General features: G+C 36.9%; 1 long non-coding RNA gene across 1 annotated transcript; it reads left to right on the forward strand.

Moving 5' to 3' along the window:
* Positions 1 to 2,227: 2,227 nt before the first annotated feature.
* Positions 2,228 to 19,512, forward strand: LOC125183292 (uncharacterized). Its single transcript, XR_010829164.1, has 4 exons — positions 2,228 to 2,279; positions 7,248 to 7,305; positions 10,913 to 10,970; positions 19,082 to 19,512. It is a non-coding gene; the product is annotated as an uncharacterized lncRNA (long non-coding RNA).
* The last annotated feature ends 6,148 nt before the right edge of the window (positions 19,513 to 25,660 follow it).

The raw sequence follows: 25,660 nt of genomic DNA on the forward strand, positions 1-25,660 counted from the left end.
TGAATCCTGAATTGACTTCTGCAAGAGAATACATCCTATTCTCTGTAGCTTGGTGGCTAAGTATGAAATATGGGTTTGATTGTCTTTGGAACAGACAACTCAGTCTTTGAAGCAATTAAGTCTTTGAAACAATAAACTTCACTGGAGGAGGCTGGTTTCTTCTAACATTTATCTCTCCACCAATCCTGAAAGATTTTTGATGACCAGGCATAATGATACTCTCGCTTGCGTTTTCACTCTACTACTCAGTTGACAGTATTAGGTTGACCTTAAGGGTCCATGAGTGCGCAGCCTTTGAGCAATGTGCACACAGACTACCCTCATCTGAGATGACATGATCTTCTGCAGAGAATTTCTAAAAATGTTATCACTCATCAGAATGAACTAAACTAGTAAACAGCAAAATTCTCTGTAATAAGATATAAATTTGCCAACTGAAAACCGTAATTTCAGTTTTGAACCTTAATATTATGCATCAAGTTAATTATTTATGTATTTATACAATAATCAAAGTTTTCTTAAATGTCTCTGGGAGATGATGTGTAAAATCATAAGTCCGAAGACCAAAAAATTCTGAAGTAAGTTTATCTATGAAACAGAAACGAAGGAAAGCAATCCAGATCCTTGGAAATGTAATGCTGGAGGGCAATATTCAGGGCAGAGAAACTGAGCAGCATTAAAAAGTCTTGCTTCAAAATATAAGGTGAAGAAAACTTAAGAATACATGAAAAAGAAGGAAATTATTTATGTGAATTAGACATTAGCATTTGGAGTGTCTAAGGTGAATAAAAATATAGAAGTAATCTAATGTAAAAGATGACTGCTTTAGGATATCTATTTTGCATGAACTAACTGGTTAGCTAAAAACTGACATGTTAAATTACAGTTTGAATTTAAATTTGAAGGTATTTCTTTCAGGAATGTGTAAAGGAATCTGACAAAAATGTTTATAAGAAACCAAAAACTGTTGTGTGCGTTATCCATACCTGCTTTTTTCTCATTTCTTGAGTGACAAAGAAAAAGTAAATTCATCTTACTTAATATCATCCCTTAAGAAATGACAAAAGAATCCTCAAGCTAGTTTCACAATTTTTTTTTTTTAGGGTAAAAGATTGACTTCCAATGGAGTATAAATGTCTTCCAAGAATAAACATGTCAAAACAGTGTTAATCAAAGTTAGAATTCACATAGAAATATAGGATTTCACAGTAGGAAATAATGACTTTGTGCTAAGCACTATTAAGGATATATTTTGGAATGACTGCTTGCTTCTTCAGTCAAATATATTGCTCTAGTTAAACACAGCTGAAGGGGCATTAGGTGGGTAATATAAATCACTTGAAAAACAGGAAATGGGTACACTCAACTCTGAAGTATGTCGTTTCATATACACATATACTTAATGTCCTCCAATTTTAGTTGTCTAGAAGTTAACTGTCTGGTTGAAGGTAAACACCACAACCCCCTCAGTCATTATCAAAGATACTTATTTCCAGAAGATAATTTTGCTCTCTGACATTAGAGACCTCTTTCATGGCCATGGATTTTCTTGCCTTTCTTCATTTGCTGCTGAGGGAGACTAGATAAGTGATTTAGACTGAAAATCATAAGTTAAATGTGGTGAGATGAAACCAACAGTAATTAAGAAAGTAGAAATTACAGAATTATACTACAAGTCACCCAAACAGTGGAGGTAACTTGACTTCATTTTTCATAGTTAGGTTCTTAGATGTCTAAATATAATTTTGAAGATGGGATATGGGCTCCTAAAGCATTTTGGACAATGTAGGTATCACACGAGTCAAATCATGTGAATAAGAGACCATCACATACACTGTCTTTGTATCTTCTGTTTCAGAAATATAGTAAAATCACAATAGCTAAAATAGTTTCATATTCCCTTAACTTGATGTGTCAATTCTTTATGAAGATACCGTCCTGGTTTCAGTTAGGACAGAGTTAATTTTCCTCCTAGTAGCTGGTAGGGTGCTATGTTTTGGATTAGGATGAGAAGAGTGCTGATAACATGCTGATGTTTTAATTGTTGCACAGCAGTGCTTACACCAAGCCAAGGACTTTTCAGCTTCTCGCTCTGTCCTGCCAGCGAGCAGGCTAGGGGTGCAGCAGGAGCTGGGAGGGGACAGACCCAGGACAGCTGACCCAAACTGGCCAAAGGGGTATTCCATACCATCTGACGTCATGCTAAACAATATATAGGGGTGGCTGGCCGGGGTGGGGGGCCGGCTGCTGGGGATAGGCTGGGCATCGGTCAGCGGGTGGTGAGTAATTGCATTGTGCATCACTTGTTTCATACACATTATTATTAGTAATACTATTATCATCATCATTATTATTATTGTTATTATTATTTTCCTGTCTTAATAACCTGTCTTTATCTCAACTCACAGGCTTCACTTTACCGTTTCTCTCCCCCACCCAGAGAGGGAGGGGGGACGGTGAGCGAATGGCTGTGTGGTGTTTAGCTGCTGGCCGGGTTAAACCACAACGGGTACTTACCTGTTTCTAGCAATATTCTTTTTATCCTGTTTTGTTTATTTATTTGTTTGTTTATTTATTAGTAGGATAGATGTCATCACTGAGGAACACGGGGAACCTATGCCCAGTAAGGTCAATGTCAAGACTCCTTTCACAGATTCCAGGGGAAGATGAATCAGACTCCAGATGTACAGCTGTAACAGTTTGCAGTCTGGAGTCTTAAAGCAAACTTCAATTCTCCACGTCTCCTCAACACAATCATAATGAAAAGGAAGCGCTCATTTTAGGATGAATTGTTAGTTATCCTTTCCTGGCTCATCTACTTATCTAGGACTTTCAGTTTTAGATATCATGGCATTTCTTTCTCCCCTTGTGCCACAGTGACACAGACGCCAAGTTGATAAAATGCACTGATCCCCCATTTCCTGTGCTCAGCTCTGTGAAAAGAATTATGAAAACCCTTCTCCCCCTCTGTCTTTGAAGTCAGGAAAGCCAAGTGCTGGCAAGTAAATACAGAAAATAAATGTTACCAATGAATATATCAATAAAAGTTCCACTGGCAAGGGCTGGGGGCAGGGAACTAACATGCCATTTGCTGATTAATTTTACATTTAGATGGCTTGTACGCCTTGTAACTTGAAAACTGAATCCTGGCAGAAGGTTAAAAATAATCTTCAATTCAGGAAGACAATCTGGTATAACAAAGAAGCCTTTTTGTATCAAGTATTTAAATGATTTTGACAAAGAAGCCACCAACAGAAGGCTCAGTCAACAATTTTAGCACAAAATAAGATTTGTAATAGACTTCACTGGTATCAGAATTTCACCCATTGTCTTCAAATCACCAAGATTTTCCACAGTCAGAAACTCATGCACTTTGTTAAATTTAAACCTTTTTGAAAAAAAATAAAAAATTGTGAAAAAGATAGTCTGACATAATGAGCTCGATGGCTGAAAATCAATTACTGTCCCCTTAAGTTGTGTTACAAAGATCTAAACTTAAAAGAGTTAGACACTCATCTAGAGTTTACTCCACAGTTTTTGATGGTCACAGTATTACTTTTTGCACAAAAAGGAAAAAAAAAAGTGTTTCTTTGTTTGCAAAGACAGCTAACAAGTCTTTTCATACTTCAAATCTTTTAAAATTCTACTTTTTGGGATTTATTTTTTTTTGTAGAGCTTGATGTACATAAAAAATGATCTGAGAATTTATTTTTCTGTGAATTTTAACCTTATGGCAGAGTTGGTTCTGAAAAATGACTATGAGTCATGTCTGCAATCAGGATAATGAACTGAATTCAGTAGGACCTTCTGCAGTAGAATTTATCAACTGAATATCTGACAATGTGGTCTAGGGAAATCTGCTAATCATATAACAAAATTTCTTAAAGAGATTTTATATTTAAAATACTTTTTAAAAAAAATTTAAATGAAAGTAGGTGCAAATGAAATGAAATTAAAGTGGGTACAAAGGATTGAAAAAAATTCTAATTCAATACTTTTACCCATAACACAAGAGGCAGTTATGTTTGCATTGTTGCATCTCTCCTTCCTCTTCATTTAGATCAGGGCAGCATCCACCCTTATCTCAAGACTTATTTGAAAAGATCCAAGACAGGGAGACTATAAAATGTGAAGATACATCTCTTTTGGGGTCTGCTTTATAGTTTTCCTCCGTATTTGAATGATGCCCAAGAGCTGCTCCAGCCCTCTTGATGGAAAAGTCTCTATTTCATTGTCTTGTGGTCAGATGGGATGGAGTCCTTATAAAAAAGAACTTTAGAACCACCTTTTTTTTTTTGTTATTTTAATTTTTTACTTTGCTGGGAGAAAAAACACATGGATTTTAGTTGTCTTCTAGCTTTCCTAATGGAACCTGAAAGAAGAGCCTTAAGGCTTCTGCATTCTGCTGATCCAAAAACACCAAGTCTCTCTACTGTTGAAAATTGAAGTATTGTATTTCGCAGTCACACAACCTCATCACTGCCCTTGCCACCAGCAAATATAAAAGACCTTTATCCTTTCCTCAGTAAGACAGCAAAACAGAAACATACCCATAAGGAGACAGGATCATTTCCACTGACAAAGCTCTATAGATAAGGAACTTGAAATATGTCATACATACAGACAATATTTCTGCAGGGCTTTAACTAATGACTGGCTTTAAACTCTCCTGTGTAACAAAGATTTCAGTACAGAGAGGTATTTCAATACTACGTTAAACATGGTCTTGGTGGAAAGTATGGCATTATGGGATGCATGGCTGAATAAGATAAAATCTAAAGAAAATCTACCTGCTAAAATAGTACAGTCATTGGTATATAAAAATGTGCACATTAAATATCATATTTATGCTGGACAAAAAACATCATAAATCTACCAACAAAGGCCAGACTGCAGATTTGCAAACACGAACTCGAAAGCAACCCTGAGCCTACAGAAAACTGCATAACCATTCCAATCTGTCAAAGAAGTTTTATAAATAATGAAGCACATATATACCTGGGAATCTTCTGGGACTTCATGAAACAGTAAATCAGTTTGCTGCCAAATTTGCTTTCCAGCAGTGCCAGAGTTGCATTAAAACTACGTGGTTTGCTGCTCATGGTAATTATTTGTCTTTGAGGCTGTGGGTTATATTGAAAAGCAGATGAATGAATGCCAAGAAATCTTACTATGGAGGATTTTTAATTGTCAGTATAGGTATACTCATAAAAAAGGTAAAGCTAAGAACTCATGTATCAAAAAGCATGATTAACATTCTTCTGCTTTCTTGTAAGCAATGAGAGAGAAAAAAAACTCACTGATGTGTGGGGAATGGACATCTGTGTAAACAAATATGTTGTGGGTGAAGTCTGTAAGATGTGTAGCATCAAGAAGTAACCATTTATATCCTTTGTCTTCTATCATAGACCCTGCTTTGAAATATTTATACCCTATAATGCAATGACCTTTTTTTTTTTTTTTAATGTTGTTATATAATCCCAAAGAGTAGCCTGCAAATTTGAAAAAAAAAAAATCAAACTTTTAATAAAACAGAACCATTATTGCAGAATTTGTCAACTTTTCCACAGATGTTGAATAGCCCTTGCTAATAAGCCTTTTAAATAGTATATTTCCCATGTGTTAACTTTCCCCCATTTTCTATGCATGTAATGAGTGAGAGCGTGTGCACATGCACACAAGTGTGGCACACAGAATGCAGTTACATTTTCCATTTGGATTCTTCTTGCCCTCTTGGTCGTGATGCTGGGAAATATTATATTACACAGAAAATTTTGCTCCTAATAAAAGTAACTCCTTCTATGACTGCCTTCTGTGCACACTTTGGACCACCGTGTGTTTTAATGAATTTCCACTCTTTCTTGTAATGGAACACCGCAAGGCAGTGTGTAATGGTGCCATGGCTGAGCAAGCCCCTTTTCCTCCCTAGGACTACAGAGGGCTGCATTGTGTGATGTCATGCTTCTGAAAATGTCCTAGTCAGAAGAATTTCACGTTACAGAAATACTTTAGAAATTTTTGTTGTGTCATCTGCTTTGGCCAGGCATCTTCAATGAACCTCAGCTATGCCATTTTTGATTGAGGCTACACCTCACGATTTCCTTTTCTCATGTTTATTCCTTTCCATGTGTCCTTTAAAACACACAAACTTTTTTTTTTTTTTCTGAATTAATAGGTGGATTTCATAGTATATATTTTATGAATTTCTTCATTGCAACTTTCAGTGGAAAGCATTCTGTTGTGCATCTTTCCTTCGATGATCTAACACATTTCCAAACTCGCACATTCAAATCTTCTCACTTCAAGTGGTACAGTGAAGAAAAATTCATACAAAAGGGAAGACACAATGAGCAGGAGCAGAGCAGCTGGGTGGGTTCCTGTTCTGAACACACTCTCATGTGTGTCCCTTTGGATCCAGGATGTATTTTCATTTGTTCACTTCACACCAGCAATGGATGCTTGCATCAAGTTTCTCCCTCACCAGACAGTCCCACACAAGCCCTGACAGTTTAGCAAAGGAGCATTCAACAAACTCTTCACCTGCTTGGTCCTTTTTGAGGATGTTGGATCCTACAAAAGAAAGATGACAGCCCCTGAAGAAAAGTGTCTGAAAGCCTGCCAGATGTTTTGAGATTACCATATTGCTACTACATGGAAAGAAGAAGGGAAAATGTACTAACAAACAAAAAATTTATAATCTGCAAAATGTAAGATTTCCACTTCATACATCACACCTAGTTCTTATATTTTGAAAACAAACACTTTGGGCCACACCTGTTCATGAGCTTCAAGGAAATACTCAGTTTTATCCAGTTAAAAAATTGTTAGGCTGACAAGAAGCCATAATCCAGGGTCCAGACTTTAAGTGAGACTCCTGCAATCTTGTTTTTCTCTCTCCTTCATAGGAGGACAAGCTCGTTATTTTTACATTCTATCTTGTAAGTTCCCTTCTAAGTTTGATGTGAAGTCCTACTCTGCAGGTGAGCTCTGCAAAATAGTAATCCAATAACTCAGAAATCAGTCCTAAAATGTTCTTCTCCACCTCCCTGCCCTCTCAGACCGTTTCTGATGTCACCTAACATTTTCTTTTCTTTTGAAGATACTTTTGAAATTTTGATGTTCTTTGGATATTTTATGTAGGTTTATCACTAAAACATTTGTATAAAGAGCAGTGCAAAGCACACATCTATTACTTTGTAGCCAGGTTATGTACAAATAATTATCCTATTAAAATGTTCTTCCTGCAGGTTGACAAAGAATATTTTAAATCTTGTGATGTAGTTCCAGTATCATTTTCTTTTGCAGGTAAGCCAGTTTAAGAGCTTTCCTCTCTGATCTTTTCTCATACCCTCCTTCCACCCTGTTTGCTTTACTGCCCATTTGACTCTGTGCTTTATGTGTGTACTTTATGTGCTTTTTCTGTAAAGAAGAGGTAGGCCTGTACTTAGTATATAACCCCATTATAACATTTCAATGAGCATGGAAAGCTGTGCTAGATCATACAGAACATGTAGAAGCAAGGGTGACAGCAACACAGCTGGTAAAGGGCCATCTTTATAATAGCAACAAAAACAAAGAATCGTGCATTTAGGTGAAATGATAATGGGATTGTATGTTCCAAAAACTCAACAGACAGTAATTGAATCTTCACAAAGCTTTCCTGAGATAAGTACAAAGCAATAACTACATAGTTTCCAGTATTAGGTAACTGAAGGAATAAGTTCGGGTGGCATGACAAAAGCCATATAATGACTATAATTTTTGTATGACTGTATTCTTGTATGTCAAAATCTATCAATCAATAAGCTGGCAAATCACTTCAGCAAAGCTTTGGAAAGGATATTTTTAGCTCAGGAAATATTGCATGAAAACAAGATTATTTTTAACTTTAAAGGTATCCTTAATGTCTTAAAATGTCTTCCATTTTAAATTAGAAGATCTTAAAATTAAATGAACTTAAAATACCTTATTTGTTTTCTAATAAAAGAGCCTGTGTACTCCCAGACAGATATCACAAGCTGAGTGACACATTTCAATACACCAGAAATAAGCTTACACATCAATTCATATAGATGCATTCTACTGAGTTATTATTATGTTTTTAAGTAATGGATTTTGCAAAGGTGTACGCAATATGTTAGTAAGTAAATTTCTACTTGTGTGGAGGTGAAGGTCCATTCCAGCATCTTGCCATATCCCAGATCACTGCTTCTGATAGAGCGAATTGCTGAAAGACATAGAGTAAAGAAATTTCTGGTGACCAGTATTCAGCATTGCCTGATTTGAACAAAATCATGTTCAAAACTATACACTATTTAAAACTGTGGGTGTTTTTTTTTTTTTTGACAATGCCAACATTCCTAGCAGCACTGCTAATATCAGTGTAATAGCTCCTCAGAAAAGAGGCCAAAAAGTAAGTATATTTTACTAGCAGAAACCTCAGGCATTTAAATGGATAGCCCTGTCTTTCATAAAGGCTGTCTGCAAGGCCATCTTTAATTAAAGGAGAGTAGCTTGTTAACAATAAATGCTGGAATTTTTCTTGGAAAAGGACAAAGGTTAAGTGATGGCTTGGCAAGTTGATATAACCACATCACTAGCTGTGAGTTACAATCAGATCTAAACAAGCTGGGATCTTTAGTTCCTGCTGAAAAAAAATTGCTCCCCTGATATGAAAAATGCCATTACAATTGGCAAGAGGCTCCTGGATCCATCAGGGAGGTGTTTAAATTTGGAATTTCACACTTGGATTGTCATACAAAACTTTGATGACTGCTAGAGCAATGTAATTAAAAAAAAAAAGTACACCAGAAATTTTGTGCCAGGAAATAAGAAATAAGTTTGGAGGCCCACTGTACAATAAGGAAAAGAAATTCACGAATGAAAGTTGTAAGATTACAACAAGAACTACTAAAAATAAAACAGATACATTTCTGATTATTATGAAAAAAAGCCAACACTAACTGCTAATACACTGACTTTTAAATTACTTATCTGGTATTCATGTGGATTATCTTCAAGCATTGCTTTTCTAGACTGTCTTAAATTATTTGATGATATGGGACTGTAGCTTCTGATTTTAAAATATAACTTTAATAAAATATAAGGAATTTTTAAGTATAAAATTATTCAGATATAAGAAAGGGATCAAGAGTATGGAGACATAGATATTTATATAAAATATGTGTACCTCCCAGGCACAGCTCTCTTGTACATAAATGTGCATGTATGCAATGAAAAGTTTAGATTACCAATGAGAAAATAGTACAACAAATCCATATGCTAATATATAAAAGATAAATACTATTAATCTAAGTGATTAAAAAAAGCTATTATGCTGATATTAGCAGTGCTGCTAGGAATGTTAGCATTGTCAGAACACCACTGCACGAGTCTGTAATATCTTCACGGGTTGGCATGTCAGGGTGTAGCACGGCAGTTTGCACATAGAGGGCGCATAGGGAGGGTAGAAGGCAAGCCACTTTTATTCTGGGAGCAACAAGAGACAGCCTTTTACTGAAACAAAAACGGTGTCCACCGCCACAGCTTCCAGGCTGAGGCTGAAACCCAAACAGGCCACAACCTCCCCAAACAGATGCCTACCCCCAAACAGACCTCCTGATGACTGAAAGAGCTGCCTGGGTCCTCAGTTGCAGGGAACTCCAGAATCTGGAAGTTCCCCTAGGGCCTGAGGTAGGTGTTGTGGATACAAGTGCAAACAGCTGGATGAACTTTTCAAGTAAGTTGCCATGTTGCAACAGGAGCTCGCCAGGCAGTGTAGTATCTAGGAATCTGAATGAGAGATTGATGCATGGTTTTATGTGCTGACACAAGGCTAGCTTTGAACCCTGAGCTGATGGACTTGTCTGACTCACAGACAGGGGAGACTGGACCTGCATATCTTCTCAGAGCAGAAAGAGGAATCTCCCCTTAGCCCCATAAGAGCCCTTACACAACAGATTTGATGCTCTGGAGCTGGAAAAAGGAGAGTGGACTGGGCAACCTGATCTATTGTGTGGTATCCCTGCCCATGGCAGGGGGGTTGGAACTAGGTGGTCTTTAAGGACCTTTCCAACCCAACTCATTCTATGGTTCTATGAAAATCAAGACTGGCTCACTCTTAGCAAGTACCAACAAAATCTTTAAGCCGTAATTCAATGTCAAATAGTCTCTTACACCAGAGAAAAAAGTACATTACAAATATATAAGTATCTCTGAAAATGTACTTGGGGCTATTTTTCTACTGAAATTTTATTTCTTAATTCCTGTAAGTCATTATGAAAAACATTCACATGATGTTATACAAATTTATAAAGGTCTTCATAATGTTTCAATCATTATTTATTTATTTATTTTTCATTCCAGAACAGAAAAAAGTACTGTATTTCCCAGGGAATAAGAATTTTCCCCTCAAAACAATGTAATGATTTAATTTCTGTTCCTACAATGAAATAAGTATTGCACTTCAAAAGTATATATTTCTATATATAATGAACTTAATTAATTATGCATGGTCTATCTCTAGTGCAGGTAGTGAATTGAGTACCCTGGGTAATTCTGAGTGACAGCATTAGTGTCTTAATGTCTTTCAGAGATTTGTCTGTATTCTCAAAATGACTGAGATCAAAATTCTTCTGTCCACTGGAACTCAGCCACTAGCATTGCTGCTAGTGTACAGCAAAGTCAGGTTTATATCATTTTTAGTAACTCTAATAAATGACACTGGAACACCCTTATTTCTGAGATAGCGTAGCAGCTGAGTATGTTTACAAAACATGTCACTTGTGAAATTTCTGAGACCAGCTGACATAAAGAAATTCTGGAGCAGGTTGCAATAACGGAAATATTGTCAAAACAAGTCTGTAACCATAATTATGTGTTTGCTCCATAATGATGGACTGCTCATCTTAAGGAATGCCATTGCAAGCGGGAACATTATACAGATGGCCAGGTTCAACAGCCATGATCGTGTAAGTACGAGTCCTTTTTTGTTTTATTTATGAGCTGAAAATTCACCCTAAGGTTTTCCATTGTCAAGTCATTACCACAAATGTTACGACATGTTTGCCAACACAGTTTTGAAGATATACCTCTGTTGCACTATCATTGCCAGAAGGATGCCACAAAATCTTCAGCTCTTCTTAAATAAAGATTCCAATGCTTTTGGCTTACAGTCGTAAACAACGATGACTCTAGCTGAACTCAGGCCCTGATTGCAGCCTGCTATTACAAAACTGTGTGTTAGCAGTCATATTCTTGGATATTCCTGCAAAAATCTGTCAATCAAAAGCCTATTATGGAAGAGCTGATGATGAAAGCAGAACAAATATTCACTTTGATAAAGCCAACTTCTGGCTAGCATTGGAATGAAAGGCTACACTTGGTTTCTTTTGGTTTTTGAAGAGTTTCTGAATTTGGGCTTCCTTTTCTTGCACTTGTTTTAAATAAGTGCTCTCAGTGTTCCTTCCACTACAGATGACAGAGATGTGTTTGTCAGGAAAAGTACTAGGTGTTCCAGTAGTCACTCAAGCTTTGTTGAAATAAAGTTGGTAACATCACTGCCTGGAAAAATCGGATTAACAGCCTGTCTTGTCTTGAAGAAAGTACCAAAAGGCTCAAAGAGAGTAATGAATATAGGTTCATTCTCTTTTTGCAGCTATCTCTTTGACAAATTTGCTTGACCTAGCTAAATATTATCTCAGTGTGCCAAGTATTGTTACAAAGATGAATGTCACATCCCTAAATGTGATCTACAGGACATTCAGTTTGGGAATAGATTGGCTTCTGAAGCTCCAACTAGCCCTTGAAATCATTAGGTAACAAAACTGTGTTCTCAGGAATGTAGGTATGAAGGAAGGTAGGCTGCAAGGATATAACCATGTTCACCCAGTTATCCTTATTCTGTGACAGCCTGGGATTCCACCAGCTGCACTGCTGAGATGCAGCCTAGGCATACACACGTTACCTGATCTCATTAAAACTTGCATCAATAAACACCCACTTTGTTGACCAGACCCAAACCCCAAACTGAACCCAAGCAGCTAAAATATTTCTGCCCCAAACCTTTTTTGACTCCTAATTTATATTAAGCTTCCACTCCTAGTTTTTGAACTATTCTTTTAAAATGGCATTTATCTGTTTCTCCATGCCTATTCAGTACAATTATTATTGTAATCCATATTAAAATATTCTTGTTGCTTCTCCAACACGCACTGAAGTTCTAATTTTAACAGTTCTGGAACATATTTGCACAATATGGTTGTTTTTACTTTATTCCTACATACACAAATCCCATTGAACTCTAAGTGAAAATCAAAGACAATTCTTAAATTTTCCTTTATACAAACTTTGAAGTTCCTAGGCCAATTCATATCCTTTAGAATTCAATGAAAATAACAGTTTCTTGTAGTTAACTGGTATGTTGTACATAGATTGAACATGTCTTACATGCTGTGCTTCATGAACCCACCTTCCAAAAGATACAAAACAATTAATGAGTGGAAAAGCATGTTAAAATTCCATGGAAGAAAATGTACTGTAAAGATACTTGTATGGTTGGTTTTGTATTATAAATAATAGCTATCTATAAAGATATATATGGAATTCTTAATCTCCATTCTGGTCTGAACACACAAGTTCATTCTTTGGACTGCATTGTATTATTTAATTGATGGAGAAGTATTGAGTTTCTACTTCATCCAAAAATATTAATCAAGACATCGACAAACCTCGTCCTGTGTACTTTCCCTAACTTTTATCCAAAATTTTGTCCATTTAATAATTAGTCTGATCAGCATTATAGTGTTTACCTCCTCTCTTACCCAGGTTTGCTGGAAGCATGCATACCAGTTGCACTAAGTGCAACTAAGAAATGGAAGACAGCAGAGCTAGTTCTCAAGCTACATGTACTTTGGGGAGAGACCTTTTATTACCTCTTGTGGGTGTTTCTGAAATATATAGTAAACACCACTGCTATGTCACACTGTATATGAATGCTGAAATTACTTATGACGTATGGCATGCTGCCTTTTCATATGATGTATAACAAGTTTTAGAGAAATAAAAGTATGTATAAATCTTTACTGAAATGTCTAATATCAAACTCTCCTCCATTGAATTCAATGGGAATTTGCCTTTATGGACAGATGTGAGAGCTTTGGGGAAATACTTCATTCCTCAAAGTCTAAGAATTATTTAGCTCAATTTTGACTAGAAATATATTTTAAATCAATTTGCTCCCTTGAACTACTCAAACTTTAAGGACATTTTCTTTTTAAAACTGGAATGAGTTCTGACAAATTATCATTTCCTTTTCTGTGAGCAAAGAATCAAACCACAGTAGAGCTGATCTGGGAACACAGAGTCCAGCACAGACAAAATGCTGTTGCTGCTGATGCTTGCTTTGAAGTTTTTATTACTAATATTGGCAGGAGTGTTTGTAGGTCCTTTATATCAGAAACTCTGAAACCAGAATTTAACAACTTCATTAGAGCTCTCTCCTCAAATTTAAGGTATAGGAGCTATAAACTTGCACTAACTGAAGCCAATATGAAGGCACTTTCAATCACACATAACCAAGTAGTTTGAGAGACAAAATTTCAGCTGTGGTGAGGATGCCTGTTTCTAAGGATAATTCCTCCTGTACTCCAAAGCAATCTTTGTGAAGTGTTGTTTACCTGGTTCTTTGGTTACAAAATCCTTTGGATATACATGGTATAAATAAATGTGAGAGAGAATGAATACCTCACAATAGTTTGGTTTTAGGGCAGAACTGTTTGAGGAACCGGGATCACATATGTGGTTGGCATTCCTTTTCACTTTATAAGGCAATGTTTTGTTTAATGATACTGCCTAGTTAGTTCATCAAGAGTTATGTGGTTGGTTGGAAGGGTGACATTTGTGATATTTGGCATTGTGGAAAGCAACCAAAAATATTCCCAGACTTAATCTGTTAGTTAAATCCTGTCAGTAGTTGTCCCTAAACATCCTTTGCTGGTACTATAGCTGGAGAACTGGCACCAAGTCAAGAGCACAGACTGTAAGATTGTACTATATAGCTAAAAATGAGCCTCCAAACTGAGCAGTGAAGCTCTGGTCCTTGTGAATACTTGGTTCTCATAACATTTGGCCATAAAATCTTATTTCCCAGCAAGAAAAAACAAAACAAAACACCCTACAGTTTGGAACCTTCCTAGCTTTTATGAAACTGGAATAGGCTTATTTGCTTCTCATTATATACCTGATATGTTTTTACTAATAACATGTATTTTGCACCAACAGTTAAGCAAAATAATTTAGTGGCTTAGTGGGAATAAAAAGGCAATAAAGAAAAAGAAAATGGAGAAACTGCTTGCTGGTGGAACACCCCACTATTATTAATTGTGAACCATGTGATCTGGCAACCTTTTGATTTACCAGCACAGTCCACTCCCTTGTAAATTCTAGCTGGCTTTCCCATACATTATTATGTGGATTCCTTGCAACCACTTCCCTTTCTGATTTTCCAGAGACAGAGTATAAAGTTTCCCCAAATGCCAATAAAACATGAAATCCTATCCCACTCTTTAGGTTTGCTTTGTGTAGTCATCTTCTAAAATAAGAACAAGCAGAAGTTTTAAACATTGATCTCTTCTATTTTTACCTTCATTCAATAGTTACTATTCTTTATAAACATCACAGTTTTTATTTCAACATTTGTATGTTTTTTAAACTGTTGGCTCTAATACTAAGAAAAATTGTATTTCCTTTCTTCTTCTTAAAAAAAGGCTTACATTAATATGTTCCACTTCCTCATCTTGATTTTGCTTATAGTTATACTTTGCCATATAACACAGATGTCTATAGGTGAATGAAGTTTGAGTAAAACACGTTAAATAAACCACATTTAGTATGTCATTTTATAGGTAAAAATAACCCTAAAGCAATGTGCAAATTGACTTAGAAGTTTGATGCTTTTCTTCTTGCAACGTCCTCTACTTTTCAAATGTATAGTGATAATGCAGACACTGATTTTGACTGAAGCAATGAAAACATGGGTTATTTTCTGTTCCAATTTGTTGACAAGTTCATGTGGGGGAGTAGAGAAAGGCTAAGTGTGGGTGGGTGGTTTGCAGCAGACTTCATCATCTATGATTTATTCTTTGGGAGGAAAGGCTTTTGCAGGACACTGGCATGTAGGAGCCTGAACACACACAGCATTACGTCATTCCCATTAAATTATTTCATTTTCTTGGAAGGCTACGCAGGTTAGCACTTGGACTCACAGCTCTGTAAGAATAAAAACATTCATGAATCTCTAGAAGCTGCAGCAGCACCAAAAGGTCATGTCTCATGAGGGCTGGCAGAGGGAAACCTGTGAGACTGCAATGGAGATAAGTTTAGCCCTAATTAACAGGTGTTAAGGTAAGAAATAAAAAACACCTCATTGTCCTTTATGGTCCAGTGTTTCCATATGTGCCTACAGCTAGACTCCTTCTGCCTCCCTGGGAGGTGACTGAGACAGGTTACTTGAGTTTGGGATTACAGCCAACACTGCTCTGTTCTAAACAGCGTATACCTATGTCCTCTGATGTGGTGCAACCAAGCTATCATAATCTCTCAGGACAGGTAGGTAGGTAGACAATCATAAATTTGATTTTAAAAGAGAAGGATATGGTCCAGAAATTAATGTAGGTCTTTTTACAGTGAAATAGATGTATACAAATACATATTTTTTAAACACGAAATGATTTCTTAAAGATTGTCTTACCTGAAAACAAGTCAGAGACTACAGCCACAATTGAAGGTTTACACAGAGCAGAAAAAAAAGTAGTCTGCTAACCCTCCCAAATACTTTCTTAAAGTCTAAACTTGGTCAAATATTAACTCCTGCAATTACTGCCATCCTCACTGTAAGCAATGCAAATTCCCGCTTCCTTCCATTACTCTTGCTGCCCATTAGCCTTCTCTCAGGGACATTGTGCATTTCTACTCTTTCTCCTTAAAGCAGCAGCAGCAGCCAACTGGCAGGTTTGGGGGCCAGAACTGTCAGCTGGTTGCTCTGTTTGTCTGGTTACATGACAAACATGAGTTTCAACTGCTTTTCTGTTTGCTCCTCAACACTTGACCAGAGCTGGATTCTTATCTTCCAATTTTGCCCCTTTACAATTTTAGCAGCTAGTCTAATTTAGGCCTCTAAACTTCCCTGATAGTTGGTAGAATGAAATAGGCACCTCCTAAGAGCAAGTTGTCCCATTTTAAGAAAGATGTTTGAAGTCAGGGGGAGTATATCCCCATCTGTATGTGTCTACTTACTCTCATGGATTATAGGGAGAAGCTGAGACCAGATGATTTGGCAGTTAACTTTTAGGTTCCTAAAACTAGGTGTGATCAATTCCAAGCTTGTCAAACAACCAGGGCATGATGGGAGGCAGAAAAATAAAACATTGGTACATGTCGTGGGGCAAGAGTTTTGGGCATGTACCAGCAGGACAGAATTTAAACTAACACAGTACATGGGAAGCACCAGTCAAACGGTGAGGAGTTAGGTGGTGTGTAGCCTGCATTACACAGGGGAGACCGCAAATATCTGTGATCATCCTCTGAGTCTCTGGAAACTCCAGAAAATTAGGGTTAAGATAGAGAAGTTAGCCCGATGATTTCAGAGGGTTTTGGACAGCTTGGAATTATTATTATTATTATTATTATTATTATTATTATTATTTTCAGTTAGTACAGCCACTTCAGACTTGGCTGGCCTGCAAAGCATCTATGTTCACTGCTTTCCAGATGGGACAGCCAGGAAGGAGGGACTTACTGCTGGCTGGGCTGACATTTACAGTGTGCTCTAGGCATGGGGAAATCTGGAAGGCAGGCTGTCTTTGCTGGTTGGCTGGCTGGTAGCTTCACACTTTGCTCTGGGCCTGGAAACAGAGAAGTCAATGACGAGCTCAGTGGGGGCCTTGGGGACATTACAAAACCTCAGTTCACTGGCAGTTAAGAAGTGCACAGTGAGTCATGGCTGCACTGTGTTAATGGGCAGGACCTGACTCCCAGGCTAGCACGTTCTGCTTTTTTATTCCTTTTAGCTTAGTTCAGTTTCTTCAGCCCCTCTCTGTCACTACGCATACAGAGCTGGATAAACGCCTGCCTGTCTGTGCAAGTGTTTTATTTGGTTCTGCAGCCTGGGTGTTGGAGTTGAAGTAGTCTCAAAATCAGAGAACAAAGTGTACAGCTGTACAGGCAGGTAAAACAAACAGAGCTCTTTATGCTTCAGTGCAATATATCTTTGCCCAGCCTTACACCAATGATAATCCTTTTTTGCACAGTCGTCCACAAAGTAATGGAATCTGACATCAGCAATTTTTGACGTAAGCGATACTACATTTGCTGCATATGTCTACAGGGAACTAAATTTTCAGTGTAGCTGTTCAGAAATTTAGTTTAGTGTGCTGCTTGCTATGCTAAAAAATGATCTCATTTAAGAATGGGTAAAAACCTTTTCATTTTATTAGAGTCACAGCTGGTTTTATTTTAATATGCAAGCATCTTCAACTTCCTAGAGGAATATTTGTATCTGGAAATGAGATAAACCTTAGTAAAGCTATAAATAAGAAGTGAATATCAAAGGCCGACCACCCTTCTGATACTGGGGAAGAGTCTTAAATGTGTGCGACCAGTTATAGGACATTTGGACAACATGACAATTAACTCACAGTAAACTCTTTGTTGGTCATAAGTAAATAATCCCTCTACAAAATAAACAACAGTTTGGCTGATTTGAGTCAAGAAAATTGCATCTCATCCTAAAAGGAATCCACGCTGCATGAGGATGAAATGAAGAAAAGAAAAGTGTGAGTACTGAGGTAACCCTTACTATAGGATTTCCTACACAAGTGGCAATAAAATGAAATCATATATCACTTCTGCACTATTTATATTTATCTTACTTTGCAAACTCTTAGTCAAATTATCTAAACAGGCCTTCTTTTTGTGTTCTCTCTTAAGCATCTGCAATGTTTTTCTGTCAGAAACAGGATACTGGGCTAGACAAACCTAGAGTATAACCTAATAGAGAAGTTGTATACCCTCGCAGTAATGGAATAAAATGCATCCGAGACTTTCAGAGAGAGTGACAAAGCACATCAGACCATCTATCTTTATGCCAATTAAGATTTATTCTGTGGAATTTGTTTCCTAGCAGTCTTATGTAGTTTTAAGTTCCCAAATAGATGGTTCATTGAGCTGATTATTCTTTGAAAACCTCTCATGTATAGGAATTTCTTCTTATAAATTAATATCTTTTCTCCTAATAGAAGCACGACACATACCATCTAAATTTTTCCCTAAACACAAATATACAGAGGAACTGGGGTATTAAAAGAGACTCATTTCATTTACTTTTTCATGGACATTTTCAGCATTTATTTAAGTTAAGCCCTTCCTGAGTGTCCCTATACAACAGTGTTGCCTGCGCTGGATGTGAAGAGAGTTAATGAGTGCTTTTGGAAAACAAAAAACAAACAACAACAACAACAAAAAAAGATACCACCACCACCACCAAAAAAAAAAACAAAAACAGGGAAAATCCAATCTAACAAAGCATCTACTGTAAATTGAGGTTGCTTATCTAAATATTAGTGAACTGTTAAAAAAGAACAAAGAACTATATAAAACAAGCTTTAAATTAGGGCCACACAGCTTTGTATAGCAAGCTTACTGCTAATTGAAAGTTAGGCAGAGTTGTGGTTAGTTTAATGACAAGGCTAGAAAATGTACATTGGGCCTATGGCAAAGAGATACAAATCCAAAGACAGACAAGCTTTGCTTGATTATAGTGCTTACATCATGGTCATTAGAATTTAAACCAACTAACCCAAACACAGACATCATATCTTCATTTGATAGCTGCAGTCTAGTAAATAGTGGGAAAGGATGTTATGTATGGATTAGCCTAGCTGAAATGAAAACAGGCATTCTTTTTGAACCTGTCTGGCATTGAGAATGAAAACTTCAAAATCAGGCAGTAAAGTGGGCTTATAAAGCCAGAGGCCTTTGATTTTTAAGGATCTGCATAGTGTTTTAACCAGTCTTTGTTTTGCAGGAAAACCACCTCAGCACCCGGGTATGAGGCATCCTTGTGTGCAGTCTGTCAGTGTGCAAGATGTTGAATTTATCTGTGGGAACACATGAAGATTAGCAATGTCCTCCTTTGTGCTTTGAGTTCATGAATCATTGTCAGCTGCTTACTAAATATAACCTCTTAACACTGCTTGGACTTGTAGTCATGATGGTTACATGGTGAGATGACTAGAGATAGCATAAACACTGCAACCTTAAAATTCATGCTATATGTATACATATATCTTCTGGTCTGAGAGAATAATTTTCTGATTTACATGTTGTTTCATATTTTCACTTCATGAAGCACTGCAGTCCAGAGAGTTTCTGTGCAGCTTTCTGATATAAATGGACCTGTATTTTGTATGTCACATAAAATGAATATTAATAATAAATTACAAAAAATGCAAAAGCCTTTTTTTTAAGGAAAAGCTTGGTTTTTTTTTGGTGTTTTTTTTTTTTTAAAAAAAAAAAAAGAAAAAAAAATGTGAAAATACAGAGGAAAATTTCCTGGTATTTGTAGGGAGAACTGGTGGTCACCAGCAAGCCAGGCAAGACTCCTCTGTGGGGACCAGTTTATAAGTTACATTTCATGAATCATTCACTGCTTCCATTTGAGAGTTTTAAGGAAGTAAACTGAATCATGTCTTTTGAGGCATCGTCTCTTCTGAGATGCATTTTGCTTACCTATCTTGGACGCCACGTAGAAAATCAGACTGCTGACAACCACACTGATCAAGGAAGATTAATAAAGAATATTTAAAAAGTCAAGAAATCATTCTTGTTAAATAACCAATGCCTATAAAGAATATTAAGAAGGGTGAAACACCGGCTCCACTGATCTTGTACTTTCCTAACCTAACTGTTAAGCCTCTACTGTGGCATGGTGTTATGTAGCACATAACAATATATGCTAAGTCCAATACCTGTTGTTGTGGTTTAACCTGGCAGGCAACTAGGCACCACACAGCCTCACATAGGCAGCTAGCACGCAACACCCTCCTCACCAACCTCACCCCCCAGTGGAACGGGAGAGAATTGGGAGTGAAAGTAAAAGCTCCTGGGTTGAGATAAAGACAGTTTAATAGGACATAAAATGAAGAGAAGTGATAATGATAACGGTAATGATAACAACAATGATATTGATAATAGAATATACAAAACAAGTGATGCACAGTGCAATTGCTCACCACCCACTGACGCCCATCCTATCCCTGAGCAGCGGTTCCTCTTGCCCTGGCCAGCCACCTAATATTAATTGTTCAGCATGACGCTACATGATATGGAATACCCCTTTGGCCATTTTGGGTCAGCTGTCCTGGATGCGTCCCCTCCCAGCTTCTGCTGCACCCCCCAGTCGGCTCGCTGGCAGGGCAGCAAGAGAAGCTGAAAGTCCTTGGCTTAGTGTAAGCACTGTTCTGCAATAACTAAAACATCCCTGTTTTACCAACGTTTTCCTCATCCTAAATCCAAAACACAGCACTATACCAGCTACTAGATTAACTCTATCTCAGCCAAAACCAGGACACCTATACATAACCATTTGTATGAGACAGATCACCTCCTAAATGTGTGTCTCTCTCTCCACAAGTTATAGATGGAGCTTAAATCTTGCCTTAGAGATGATATCTGGTTATCAGGGGATAAAGAGACTTGAATTAGATCTGAAGTCTCTAATATGAGTCTGAAGACCTTTTGTAACTGTGTAAAAACCCTATATATATATACACTATATATATATATTTAACAGCAAATGTTAATAGTTTATTTAAAGCTATCACAATCATATTTATAAATCTGCTTATTCAACAAGTTCAGGTCACAAAGGATGAGACATGATTGAGACAGAGAGACTGAAATGTCTGTTTATACAGGGAAAGCAGCATATGCAGGTATGAGTCACAATACTGTGGCAAAAATCAGTAATAGGAGCAGTTCCACCCCTTCCCACAAATGTTAAACCTATGCTGTCATTTGAAAAGAAAAGAAAGAAAAAACAAAGAACCCTAGACTGAAATGTGTTACTCTTACATAAATGGCGAACAACATCAATCTTCAGGAAAACTCAATTTATGAATCTATGTTACTTGCTGTCACTTTTTAAAACTATACATCAGTTATTATTATTACTCAGTGTTACTTCATGTGCAATCAAAATATCAAATCACAAACCTGCTAGCTAATAAAGGGACAATGGAACCAACAAATCCTATGAGGCAATTATGGAGAGTATTTTCTTACATGCAATTCCAGTCTTACATGTACTTCCAGAAGAATAAGGGGATGGAGCATAGTACAAATTATAAGCTGTATAATAAAAGTTGTCTCTGCAACTGATACCCACTTTGTAACTGATATCCACTTTTGCTTCACATGCAATGCAGCAGAATATGTGGAAATATCTGCATTGTTTTGCAGCACTGGCACTGCTTAGATTCATGCTATACTCATGCATCCAGCTACTACAAAATAAAATATTTTTTCAAACAAGATAATTTTCACATCATGCTATATTTGGTGGCCAATCTGTTTTCAGCTCTCTACTCTGCTTGATGAATTCCCCTCTGTTTTGCTTGATGGTGCATTGAGCAGATTTCCCGAGTTTTGGTATTCTGGATTTCTGTTCTGTCTTTTAAAATCAGCAGGTTATATTTCATAGGGCTAATGCCTAGTAATAACTTTGTAGCTTTTATCTTTCCTAATGCTAAAATAAATGTTCTTCAGTGCTGGACTCTTCTCCAGGGAATCCTAAACTAGAAAAAATTAAAGACTGGGTGTTTTAAAAGGTGCCAATGAAAGCTAACAACATTGAGGGACAATTTATATAATAACAACATGAAAAAAAAATCATGTACAGAATGCCCACTGTAGTTCATTCACTGATTTGTTAAATGTATAAATAGAAAAAGAAAAACAATAATATGCAAACAAGAAAGTGTTAATTGCTTCACAATGCTATGCTGCAATGAGTAGGACAGTAAACGTTTCAGCAGCTTACTGCATACGCTAAAAACACAGCCCAGAAATTGCTAGCTTTTTTAAAACTTTGCACCAGAGTCTTGATGTCTATCCTTATATGCTCAAGATACATTCCCCTTCATCTTGTTCTATTATATATAACACCACCCCATTAATAGGAAAGGCAGGCAATGAGAAGCATAGCATAGCTCTTTTAGAGACCTTTAGTTCTGCCAGACAGTGGAAGCTGAAAAGTTTTTTTTTGTTTGTTTGGTTGTTGTTGTTGTACATTTCTGGTTTTGTGGAAGAGCCTCCTGGCAATGGAAATGATGTTTAGATACATATTCTAATGCTTAAAAAGAAGTTGAGATTTCCAGTGTTCAGTGGTAAAGAAAACTTCAACACAATAATTTTTGCAAAGTATGACACTGCGACACCACTTAGAGTAATGATAGAAGGTACATCTGTGGGACAAAATGCAAACTACAAAATATTTTACACCAACACTGTGTAAGGTGTGTTTTTCCTTGCATTCATCACAGCTTTAAAATGCCAGTTCCAGACCTATGTGAACTCAACATTTTTCCGTCACACAGTGTTCATTTTACTGAGTGCCAGTTTGCACCTTCTCACTTCCCTGCTCAGGTTTCAGATCTGAAAGGTCTCCAGCTCTGCAATCACAGCACGGAATGGTTCCACTTCCTGCTCCCCTATTGGAAGAATTGCTCTCTTCAGTGAGAAAAAAAAGAACAAAGAATGAGTAACATTGTGTTTAGGGCACATGGTCACAAATTTAGGGTAACTGGTGGACATTTTCATGAATATCAGCATGAAACAGAGTATCTGGAGATAAGCAGGACCATGAATCCACAAATAATGGAAAACTGAATTTGAGTCATTTCTCTGTGAATTTATTTCAAATCTGCTTTTATGTTATTTGACCAGATGTAGCAAATAATCGTCTTTATTTGTTAATGGAAACACATCCTACAACATAGTCTATTAATGAAACACAGATGGTAATGAAACACAGTACATTACTATTTTGTCATTTACTTATGAGTTTTGTGATGTACTATAATTCCTCATTTCATCAAAAGTTTCATGGCTACATTTCTTCTCAACATGGGGACAGCTGACGACTTTTCTTTGGTATTGACTATAGCTCCTGCAAAGGCAACCCTCCTCCCTGGTGTATAGCTTCAAGACAGTGGCAGTATATTGAGGAACCAAGGGAGGCAGAGACATGGAAAAGAGGACTGATAATGCCCAGTCCTCAGATGCAGCATCAGAGCAGTTCCCAGTGATTATTGTAGATAATTTGTTTCCTTACACTTCATTGCTGCTCCTGTATATCTATGGCAGAAATCTGGGACATCCCCTTTCCTATTCAGTGTGTTCAAGGCAAAGGAAATGTATGGGGGATAAGCACATCATAGCAATTCTCCTATAGTGGATGAAACTAATAATTTTGTCCTTACCATTATGTTTCTGGTTTTCTGCACTGGTGGTGAGAAGGCTTCCTCTTGAATTTTGCAGAGAAATGGTGTCAGAACAAATGCCAATTTTTGCATCAATGAAAGAATATTTGAGATCATATCTTATTACCTCTCTCATCTGATTCCAATTTCCATACACCCTTAAAAATGCATAATAAATGTGAATAATACTTTAAATGAGTGCTGGTATACACATTTTGGGTGATACTAGAATGGTAGTAGACATCCTTCCCAACCCTGCTGCTCTAGGTGACCACTAGCTGATGTAGTCCAGGAAGAAGGGTCTGCAGTAGGCAGTACTTAAAAATGATCTTCCTTGTCTATGGCTCTGCCCTATATTTGCCTGGTTTGGCAGGGATTTGTATTAAACCCTTGCTTCATCTTTTATCCTTTAAATATTAGTTGGATCAGTGAGTAGGGAAAATTAAATTTGCTTCTGATATCTATACAGTTTCCCTGGCTACACTTTCCAAAAACAGAGGGTTACAGCCAGAGCTGAAGACTGGCATTTTTCTTTTAAACGCAAACTATCAGAGAGTCACAGGAGTGACCCCGGAGTCTATTTTTAAGAGTAACATAGCTATACTGTGTCATGGATAGCTCAGAATAAATGACTTGAAGCAACCCTGCCAGGAAAAAAGGAAAATCAAGTTGAAACCAAAACGATAACTTCATTGTCAATGTGCCTTAAACGTTTGGGGCAATAAATTCTGTGAGTGACAGTTCAGGAAATTTATACTGGTAAAGACTGAAGTCTTTAATTTTTACATTCTTTTATGTGTCCTTGACTGTAGAAATAAGAAACATCACACAAGCAAAGGAAAATATTTCAAAAAAGAAGATAACTTAGGCGGGTGAGTTATTTTAAATTTAACTGTTATGTGGCTTTTATAACACCTACTGCTCCGAAAAATGCTTTCAGCAAATCTATGTTTCATTATATCTATATCAGTTAACACTTGGCAAATAAACTACAGAAGTTACTTTTAAATAATAGGTACAGTTTTATAAAGGGTGCTGAGTAAATATTGTTGTATTAAACCATAATTTTGTGCTTCCAGGCTTGCTGACTTGTTTTGAGATGCACTTTGCCATTTGGAAAAAAATTAAAAAATCCCCAAACCCAAAGCTTTTTAAAAAACGGACCTTTTCCACCTTTTGAAAAATATCTCATGGCCGTTTTGAGCAGTGGTGATCTGGAATGAAAACAGATTAGAACGTTTGATAATAGAGGAAGGAAATATTATTATCACAGCTTGAAATCTGTTAACAGGGCCTTCCAAATGGGGCAAACATTAAAGTCAAATAGAAACTCAATTACAGGAAGATTTTCAACTTGTCAAAAATAATTGCATTAATGTCAGCAATGCTGAAGGTCTAAAACAAGGAAACTATTGTACAGTGTCTCTAGAAAGAAAGATTAAAGGAATGCATAGCGTAGTTTTAGTAAAAGATCCAAAAATGTTCACATTTATTTTGGTTTTAGTTCTGAGGCCAAAGACCACAATACTACATAAAACTGAAACATCAATCTATAAATTTCTGACAGATGTTACATCACACAAAGACTGTAGAATACTCAATAAGAGGAACCATTTGTTATCTGCTTTGCTCTGAACCAAAACTTGTAGTAAATACCATGCAGAGGGCAAAGATTCAAGAAGTTTGGAGGAGACGGAGCTTTGAGATATGAAGTGGTCTGTGCTTGAACCTTTGGCTCTTATTACAGGGGGGTGCTCTCTCTGCCTTTGCAACTGAAGCTCCAGCAAGAGAAACTTTATTTAAGAAAATCTATTGAACTGTTATAGAAAACATACATGCCTTACTAAATAGTAAATTAAATTATTAAATAGTAAATTTTACTTACCTCCTACTATTTATTTATTTATTTTAATATGTTCAGTTGGAGATATATCTTCAAAGGCAAAAGCCCTGCTTTTGCTTAGGTAAGAATTAGCTCTTGCTGGCCACAGGAGAGGATCTTGCTTTGGTGGAACTGAGGAGACTGTACAATCTTTCTTTTTAAACAGCTCTCATTGCCTCACAACTTGTGTGCTTCTCCCTGGTATGAAACAAAGACTCTCTTCTTTCAGACTGTGATGCAG

This window comes from Anser cygnoides, chromosome 2 (genome assembly GCF_040182565.1).
Source record: "Anser cygnoides isolate HZ-2024a breed goose chromosome 2, Taihu_goose_T2T_genome, whole genome shotgun sequence".
Taxonomy (NCBI): domain Eukaryota; kingdom Metazoa; phylum Chordata; class Aves; order Anseriformes; family Anatidae; genus Anser; species Anser cygnoides.